The 8,323-nt window shown below is 43.3% G+C and overlaps 1 pseudogene; it reads right to left on the bottom strand.

The window, feature by feature from the left end:
• Positions 1-3,926: 3,926 nt before the first annotated feature.
• LOC119298759 lies at positions 3,927-7,882 on the bottom strand (annotated as a pseudogene).
• Between the last annotated feature and the right edge of the window lie 441 nt (positions 7,883-8,323).

The raw sequence follows: 8,323 nt of genomic DNA, 5'->3' as shown, positions 1-8,323 counted from the left end.
GTGGGTGGGTGGGATTAAAGACAGAGTCAGAGAAACCGAAACGGCATGCAGACAACGCAGCGCACGGTCGCCGTATATAATGTGCAACGAACGCTGGACCTGAGGGCCACAACAAAATAATAAGGTGTGTGTCAAGAAGCATTTGGTCAGACTACTAGTACTATCCCACTGGCAATGCACGCATCTCTTCATACCACTGGCCTGGGTTTGAGCCGCAAGCTAACCATTTTTTTCGTTTTTTGAATCAAAAATTCATTTTTCATCTAGTTAGTGCTGATCAGAAATACACCTATTTACATTCAGGCCAAACAGTTTTAATGTCTTTTTTCAATCAAAAATATTAGTGCTGATCAGATCAAAACACTCAGGTTGATCTGTATGAACTCAGACAATCAACTTTCATAAATGTAAGTCAAAACATTCAGATGAGATGGCCACGGGGGTGTACTAACTTGCATAAATATCAGTAAAACATGCAGTTAACTGAATGAGCCAATGATTGAACTACATTTCAATAGTTTCAAACACCGAATGGCTGGCACATTTGAATAGTTTCATGCACTCAGAATGAAGTTTTTGACAAAAAATTTGATGGCTGCAAGTGCAACACCAGAGATTCATCTAAACTCATCAAACATATTGACTTGTTTGTGCTTCTTGGGCACATGTGCACTTGGCCCTGCTTGCTTCTTCTCCTCAGCTCTTCTTCTCTTGGCCTCTTCTTGTTGTTTCCTCTTGAAACCAATTTCTACTTATTTATAACTCCCCCAATCAATACTGAACTGACTGAACCTGACGTGTCTAATCAAGTTTCCGGTGCAAATATACAAGCTCATGTTGTTCTTGAGCCTAAAGTGTCTAATGAAGACTGCTAATGAAGGATTTGATGCAAACATTTTACATGATCCTGGTGATGAACATATAGTGTCTAATGAGGGATCTAATGCAAGCATTTTGCAAGCTCCCATTGAAGGATTTAGTGTCTAACGATGATCTGCTATGTTGAGAGGCAGAGAGATAGTACATTTTCATGGCCTGCAGAAACGTCGAGGCCAGCTGCTACAAAGTCCCCGTATCATGACAACCTAGCATAAGTACTTTTCTAATATGTTGTTTCAAACTATTGGCATACTTGTGCAAGATAGATATATAGATATGCAGTTTGTGCACTGCTTATAGGTGCAATTAGACTTGGATATTTTCATCCAGAGAATGAATAATTCAAGCATGTACAATCCATGTTGGTAGTCCTTGCCCACCATGTTGTATTTTGTGTTTTTGGTGCTTATATCGTCTAGTGGTTTATAATCTGAAACTACTTTGGATAATTAGCTGGTTTTCAAAGGGCATGTAGATTCACATTTCTCAAGTTATGTTGATTTCAGGAGAGCAAGTGCCTTCATAACTTTTTAAGTTAAAATTTCGCCTCTGGTAACTTGAATTCGTGGATCTGCCACTGCACACATATCATACAAGCAGGCCAGTACGAATTAAATGAAATGCAGGGACTTACACTAGCTTGTAGTATAGGCTAACTACTGCTCTGCTTGCCCTTGGGATGTTCCATATACAGGTGCATGTTACCACTTGCTTGGATGTGCAGGCCCTGTGCTCCTTGCATCCCCCTCTGCATTTTTGGCACAATGAATGGTTGATCTATTGAGAGGAATTGACCTTCATGTTCTACCAAGAACTGGTACTTACAAGGTTATAGCAGCGTGCACGATGTGTACCAGATCCCGTAGCGCTGTCATGCTTCGCTAAAAAATAGTTTTGTGTGTTTCAGATGATATCTCTAGATGAAATAACAGTTAAAGTCAGAGTTGCATAGGTGTACAAGCTAAGAGAGAAGTAAAAAGATATCCAAACATCATCGGAACAGTGCACATGGGAGTGATATGTGGATACCTAGTTCGGGCCGGCGTTTGGGCATGCTCCCCTAGAGTGTGGGTCACTTCAGAGCCGTTGAGGGTGATGCGGTGGCGTTGGCTGGCCGCTTACGGATGCGGATCTTGAGAGGGAGCGAAGTGCTACGATGCGGTGGACGAGCCCGTTGGTGAAGCACCAACTGCCTCGCGGGTTGGAGGTGCCACGACGTGCTCGGTGAAGTAGCCCCGGTGAGGTGGGAGACGGCGTCAGTGAAGCACACCTGATGCGGTGGAAGTCGGTGTCTATGAGGCATGTCGGCTGCGGCGGCCGACGTTGTCGGTGGACCACCTAGTGCAGTGGACGAGGGCATAGATGAGGTAGCTCCAGTGCGGTGGTGAAACGCGACCGCAGTCTTCCTCATCGTTGTCCGGCACAGATGTGGGGAAAGAGACGAGATGAGGGCGATTCAATTTTTTCTTGGGTTGGCGGCGAATTAGGGATTTAAGCGCTCTAGGTGCCGAAGGGTACGAGGAAGAAGGGAGATTTTGCAAGGCTGGAATTGGGGCCGCCAGATATTACAACCCGAAACGTGGAAGCGCTATCTTTCTTTGTCGTTGTTATTTTTTTACCACCGCACCGTACGACACACGCGACCACCACGTCACGACCCTGGTCTGCGTGGTGCACCTACATTTGAGAATGGCAACAAATCTTCTTTCATTGGGCAAACGGATCTGTATGTATTACCATGCCCGTGTTTTCCTTACAAATAATTAGTCCTTCATAACGAGATACTATAAATTAATTAATGAGAAGTTCTTTGAAATAGAGTGTGTTTATCACATAGCGATCTCCAATTCTAACGTGGATTTTACATTTCATGGTATCGGTGCTAATTTTTTTAATACAAACTCATATGTATAAAATGAACAGTGTGGTAGTGAGATAACTTTGGATGGATTCATGCATATGACCACACACATGCAAAATACAACAACAATCGAGCCAGTAGCAACTTTTCCAAACCTAGTATGGCAAGAATTCAAAATAATTATGGAAGCCATATGCATGTGGTCCTCTATTCAAATCTTACAATGTAAACTAAATTGAAACATCATTATTAAGTCTATTACTATCTACATTCAATGTTGTTTTAGCCCCCCGCCACCCCCGCCACACAGATGCTACGTACTTCCTCTATCGACCAATCTTCCTCTCCTAACCACCTTACAAAGCTAGTTTCCGATACACGCTCATTCTTTCTCTCCATGTTTTGATCTCTAACACTCTCAAATACACAACCCGCTTTTCGCAATCTATCAACAAATGTATCTCTCTCACATACCTGTCATTGCACTCCATGCTGAGCTCTCACTCTCTCTCTCTCTCTCTCTCCCTCCTACCCTCTCTCGCTAGATACATGCATTGCCTATCTAGACCCCCTCCCCCTCTCGCACGCACCAATTAGCTATAGCGTCATAGTAGTAGCAGGGCTACGTACTACTGATAGCCTTAAAACCTACGCCACTACTAGGATTTTCCCTAGTAGTGCCACATCCTCTTTGCCGAGTGCCGACACCGGCCAAACACATAGTCCCTCTTCCAACTTCCGACATTTAGCCTATTTTATGGCTGGCACGCTACCTGAGCGCGCCATGTGGCAGCCTTTACCGAATACGGCGGTGTGGCGCTCGACAAATACCCCTGCGGGTTATGAGTTTGCAGTGGTGGCACCTTGCTCGATTGTGTAGCTCTCAGCATACATACTTTTTGTAAGTGTTATAATGGCAAATCTTTGGTGACATGATTTTTCAATTTTCTTTGCCATTAAACATGTAACATATAACATATTTTTTTCTCTTACATGTAGTCGACGCAAGCAGGAGCTACATGCAGCGGGCGCGCTTACTTTTTTTCATGTGTAGCTGACTATAATGTGTGGCTACCAGAGGAATATTTCCATTATTTGTAGCTAAAACTAGCAGTGATTGGACAAAGGGTGTAGACATATGTCTTCTAGCCACCATTGGTGTTTTATTGTGAAAGAGGTCCAGAGTAATAGATATGGCGTATCCAAAGGGAAGCACAACATAATAGATTACAGATCAAAATAAATTTTATCAACTTGATTTTGGCATAGGGTAACTAATGCCAACTCACTTACAGTTCCAAGATCAAATTTTGGAACTTCTTCATGTGGTCGGCCTGTAACGAGATTGCGATGGACAAGCTCCCAAATGTGTACGCTTGGGAGGATGTAGGCAAGCCCCTCAAATGCGATGCCGCCAGGACCCATGAACACCGGCCGGCCCCATCCAAAATCTGCGTTGTGGACGGGTAGGTTCACCCAGCTGGTGATTCCAAGGTTCGGACAGCGGTAGGTTTGGGCTCCTCGGACCAATGCCGACAAATCAGGTTGCAGCTCAAGGTAGTCCAATGCTGAGCGGCAGTAATCATCATCCATCCTATCTAGCTCCATTTGGATTATCTTTGCTGCATCTGCCAACCCGCACACCACCTTGCCTGCCTCCAAAATCGGTGTGGCAGTGAACAACACATTGCCTAAGAATCCTTCTGGTAGTGGGGGATTCAGCCGTTTCCGCCCATCAATGGCACAATACAGCTTGGTAGGCTGTTCAGACGGCAAGCCACGCGCACGAGAGACACAACGCCAGACATGTGCAGATAGCATTGTGTATGTGCTGAAACGTGGAATATCGTCGCCTTTGGGAAGTTGCGAGCGCAAGCGGCCAATGTCTGAGCTGGTGAGCTTGAAGATGTCAACAGTAGTGCCAGACGATGTTGCCTTAGAAGAGAGATCCTGGGTTATGGATGGCAACAATGCTGGGGATGGATGATACTCAACATGTGGGTAACATGGAGTTGGGGGGTTTCGAGCGCGGATCAGGGTGCGGTCAATGAAGGGCATGACTGCAATTTTAGCCCCACGGCAGAGATCAGACCATGAGTTAATGAAATGCAACCCGGACATGCCATCAGCGACATGGTGTTGAGTGGCAACACCGAGGGAGACAGCTCCACACTTGAAGTAGGTCACCTGGTGTACAGTAAAATGCAAGGATCAAAACACAAACCACATTAGTTTCTTGAAATTTATATGAAAGTCATAAAAGTACACCAAGTGATAAATGAAATTCTCCACCCTCCTTAGACCTTGGTTATTTCAGCGTTTAGCTGATACTTTTTTTATCTTCGTCCAGCTGCATTGTATTCTTTATGCTTGGCTTTTGTATTTCGTTATTGCTCTTTAGCCTTTGTGGGAAATGTATTTGGCTAGTGAGGATCATGTATAATTTATCATCGGCTTCTATCCAAAACATTGAATAACTTAGTGCCCTTATTTCACGAAGGTTAAATGGTTAATTACAGTCAGTGCACTCATAGTTGATATGAGACAACATTCTGTTGTCGTGTTCACACATAACAAAGGAGTGAAATTTGTTGTATTACTATCTGCCGACACCAGAAAGAAGTGTCAATTTTATATCGAAAGATTCAAACAAATATTGGCGAATCACACCTTTAATATTAGGATATCTTTCTCCAATATCCAATTTTATATATTAGATATTCTCAAGTTTTATAAGGAAAAAATATATCTTCAATACCAAATACATAAGAGACATGGAAATATATTTCATCAGTACTGTAGATGTCCATAATTTTTTCATAGCCTTTTGAAAATCTTACAAAGTTTGATTTTGGGACAAAAGTAGTTTTGCACTATATTTTTACATGGAGGGGGAATCTACCCATGAGGTCATCAATAAATTTTAGTATTTGCCAGCAAACACAACCAATTGATTAAAAACACGAAAAGAGCAGTATGTACCAACTCATACTAATAGCTTATAGTCAAACTAGGCTAAAAAAACTTATAATCAAGCAAAAAGAACTATTATATATAAAGGTAACCTCCAAGGTGGTTGTGTGGCCTCAAACCCCAATAATGGACCGAGGAGCACCTGGAGCTCACCGTAATCTTGCAGTAGCAGCTATTGTATTACCATTCACCGACACCAAAAATTAATTAAAGTGCATATGGAAAGGGTCAAAGAGACATCAGTGAATCACATGTTTACGGTTTGGGTTTATTCTCCAGTTTACAGTTATATACTCACTTGATTTAAATATGTAGTGCATATTAGATTTTATATTCCCTCTACTTCAATATATAGTTCATATTACATTATTTCTATGTTTTACAGGACAACAATATAAATATTTTCCATACCTAATACATAAAATAGTTTTAGACAAGAAAACAAATAAGAGATATTTTTGGAAAAGGAGGATATACCCCCGGCCTTTGCATCTGGGCAACAAAACAACAAATAAGACATGGAAATATATTATATCTGTATTGTAGATATCAATAATTTTTTCTAGAAACTTTGTCAATGTGTGCCAAGTTGGACTTAGGAGAAAAATATTATGCAAACGGACACGGTATTTGTCCAAAAATAATTCTGAACCGATGTCCGGACACTTATACCGGCCATCCAACCATCACCGCATCCATTCGAAGAAAAATAGGTGTTAGTGAGATAAAACACCTTCCGTACCAAATGTTCTTCGTATTACTTGTGTTGGTAAAATAAAACACAAGCAACACGAAGAACATTTGCTTAATATTGTCTTCCGCCAGGTCACATGCACACCTTCCCGCCAAATCAACTTTGTTTAAATATTACCTTCATGCTTAGCACCACTAATCTATACCTTCCGTCAAATGCATCCATATAGTCGTGTAGCTTCCGCTAAATGCTGAAATTAGCATGAGAGCTTCTGCCAAATGCATCCATTTGCATCAGCTTCCGCCAAAAGCATTGGTCTATTGCTCCGCGTCAAACAATCCTTCCGCCAAATACTTGTTTGGACAAGTAATCAGCATTTGGCTATCTACGCTAATCATGTTTGGCTAACCAGCTACGTGCCTTCCGCTAAAACAAGCTCGCTAGCTTGCTGCCTTCCGCCAAACAACTATACTAATTCATTACTAATCACATTCTTCTTTCAATAAATAGCTGCAGCCTTCGGCCATTCAACGCGAACGAGAGTGTGTGATGATTTTTCTTTGGCTAGACGGATGTCGGGACTCCCACAAAGCCCCTTCAGTTGGGTTTCAGTATGCCGATCGCAAACTACGTCCGGACAGCTCGGTCCGGACGCTTGCGGGAGGTTTGAGGGTCTGCCTTAGAGATTCTCTAATGAGGTCATCAACTACGGTAATGAAACACAACGAAGGCAAACTCTTGGCGTTAGCTAATATAAGCAACCTCCAACAGCATGAGGTAGTTGTGTTGTGTGGCCTCTAAGCTCCCAATATTGGACTGAGGACCACATGGAGCTCACTGTTGTAACTGTAACTGGTACTAAAAAAATAAGCTCACCTGGAGAACGACGAGTAGGAAGGATGATATTTCCTGGGTGTAGTCAATGGCTGGGATGAGGCGACTGAGCTCCATGGTGGGCGCGAAGTCGCCATAGTCAGCGACAGTGGAGTCCGGCGCATCGGCCTCGACGAAGAGTACCCCCTCACCGTTGCAGTCAATCTCGACCCTCCCCTCCTTGTCCCGGGCGAGACGGCCAGCCATCGGATAGAAGGTGACGAGTGCCTCCGCCAGCGCTTGCCGCATCCGCTCGCCGTCGAAGAAGCCTTCCATGGCTGCTGTCTCCATGGGGCGGCGGTAGAAGTAGACGCTGGGTGTGTGGAAGCGCGGCACGAGTAGGTCGAGGTGGGAGTTCCATAGCCGAGTCTGCAACGTCTCCCTCGCCGGCCTCACCATCGTTGATCGCCGCACCATGATCGCCATCTATCCGACCAAAACAACAAAGTTTGTCAACAAACCCCGAAAATTGAATAAGAACAAGTGCGCTCATGGGCGCCGTAAAGTTGCGACAGAATACAAGAAAAAGAGCACCATATGCAGGAACCAGATGAAAAGGCAAAGCAAAGACTGATCTTGGAAGAGAAAGCGTACTATGGTGACGGTTGGGCTACAACAGCCGGTACGTGAGTCTTGCCCCCCAATAGTCTTTATATATAGAAGAAAGAAGGCTCCTTCTGGGCGGGAACTCGTGGCTCTCGGCTGCTGCTGCACGCGATAGGCAAAAACAATTTAAAAATTCAAGAAAAGTTCGAAAAATCTTGAAAATTTCTGGAAATATACATGTCCAACATTAGTATCCACATAAAAAGTTTCACGAAGAAATACCTTCAGGGTATTGCGCCCGACCAAAAAGAAAATGAAGACTATACAAGGTACTGTACATGAACAGTACACATGGAAATTTCTGTTTCCTGTAGTCCCTCTGTTCCTAAATACTCCGTATTAGTTTTTTTAGAGATTTCAAATGAATTACCACATATGGATGTATATAGACATATTTTAGAATGTAGATTCACTCATTTTGCTCCGTATGTAGTCAC

Source organism: Triticum dicoccoides, chromosome 1B, assembly GCF_002162155.2.
Source record: "Triticum dicoccoides isolate Atlit2015 ecotype Zavitan chromosome 1B, WEW_v2.0, whole genome shotgun sequence".
NCBI lineage: Eukaryota > Viridiplantae > Streptophyta > Magnoliopsida > Poales > Poaceae > Triticum > Triticum dicoccoides.
This window is presented reverse-complemented; position numbering and strand designations above follow the sequence as displayed.